The following is a 1,971-nucleotide window of genomic DNA, read 5'->3' as shown; positions in this document are numbered from 1 at the left end:
GGAGGAGGCCACGGATGAGATGGGGGGATGGAGTGGAGAAGTATATGAGAGAGGGGTGTGTGTGAGTTGGGAGCAGTGCAGTGAACTAGCGGGGGACAGGGCGACGTGGAGGCGATTTGTTTGTGGCCACCCCGTACGGGATTGGGTGTACGGCAATAGATAGATAGACGGGTATACATCCACGTCCCGCATGTTGCTCTACATCCACGGCCGGTGTACACCTACGTCCGCATGTTGCGCTATAATATCCACCCACGGTGTATACCTACGGCCGCATGCTGCACAATAATACATGCCTGCATTTTCTTCAGTGACATCATCGGCGGCCAATCAGCAGCCGCGTATTAAACACACCCTACTTGCTGCATACATCTCAAGCTGCACCCGTCAATCAAATAGACTGTAGTATGGGGTGTGGCAGAACACAAACCACACTAATAAGTATCTAGGGAATAAGTAATCAAGAAATAGACCTCCACACCACAAGTGTGGAATGTGTTCGAGCGAGAAAGGTTGTTGTTGTGTGTGTGGGGGGTACATTGGGCTCTTTTCTTTTCTATGAAAACCTACTGGTACCACAGGAAAGCAGTTTTCCGGGGTAGTTTAGGAAAAGCTACAACATGACATGATTGTCCTTATAGCTGACAGGAAAAATGGTGCGCTCTGTTCTTATTTCTGTCTGAATTATTGTCGGCTGTTTTTGACTAATTTTTGCACTTTTTGACAAATATATATAAAGACTGGTACCACACGAAGGCAATTTTCATGATAGTTTCAAAATATTATGACACGCCACGAATGGTAAAATTGCTGAGAAGAAAACAAGCAGGGAAATATTAGAAACCATTGGAGGCAAGAATTTTGCACACCAAATTTTGGCTGAAATACAGTGTTCTTGCTCGCTTCGCTCCTTTGAACAGTGAATATGGCTTGAGGGTGTACCATGTAACAGTGTGAGGTATGGTAGTGTGACGTGTGGCAGTGTGAGGCGTGGAAGTGTGAGGTGTGGCAGTGTAAGATATGGGAGTGTAAAATGTGGGACTGTGAGATGTGGCAGTGTGTGATGTGACAGCGTTAGGTGTGGCAGTGTGATGTGTAAAGTGTTTGGTGTGGCAGTGTAAGATGTGGCATTGTGAGGTGTGGCAGTGTGTGGTGTGGCAGTGTGAGGTGTGGCAGTGTGAAGTGTGGCAATGTCAGATGTGACAATGTGTGATGTGATAGTGAGATGTGTGGCTATGTGTGGTGTGGCAATGAGAGGTTTGGCAGTGTGTAGTGTGGCAGTGTATTTATAACAGAGAGAGGTGTAGCAGCGTGTCGCTCAGCAGGTGTCAATGTCTCATAAGAAATATCAAAACAGCTAAGGTACAGAGGTGACATTGGCAGCAGGAAGATCAGATGTAGCAAGTCGTTTATCAGGCAGATGTTGCTTCACAGAGCACAGGTGTGGCAGTGGGAGATGCGGAGGTGTGGTGTGGATGAGTAAGCTTTGAGGGTGGTGTTGTGTGGTGTGGTGTGGCGTGGTGTGATAACGTGAGGGATAGGAAGTGCAGGTGTGTTAGCCTGTTATTACGACCAATGAAATTAACCCAGCAGCTGTGCATTTACCGATTTAATGGTTGCAAAAGGAAATCCTGCATATTGCTGGTTTCTATCTTCTTTCTTTATAAAATAATAGTTAGTGGAAAGGGATTTTACTTGGCTAAATAAAAGCAAAAGTTGCGTCAAACCTGTCGCATTCTCACAGTTAACACCTCACGTTATGTCAGTTCCAGTTCCTCCCTATTTCACCAGTTGACAGGATTGTAAAATACTATATCTCTTTACAGAAGCCTTAGTCACATAGGGACAGGGGTTGGTTAAGCACAAATCACTGCCCTGGTCCCCTGCCACTTCCTCATCAATTTCCCCTCTCCGTTCCACACCTCTCTAAAATCCACATGCCTCCTCCACCTCACTGCACCTCATTCTCAG

Source organism: Coenobita brevimanus, chromosome 19, assembly GCF_032717465.1.
Source record: "Coenobita brevimanus isolate Jiangsu-jjx chromosome 19, ASM3271746v2, whole genome shotgun sequence".
In the NCBI taxonomy this organism is placed as follows: domain Eukaryota; kingdom Metazoa; phylum Arthropoda; class Malacostraca; order Decapoda; family Coenobitidae; genus Coenobita; species Coenobita brevimanus.
The sequence above is the reverse complement of the archived record's forward strand: the minus strand, read 5'-3'. Positions refer to the sequence as shown.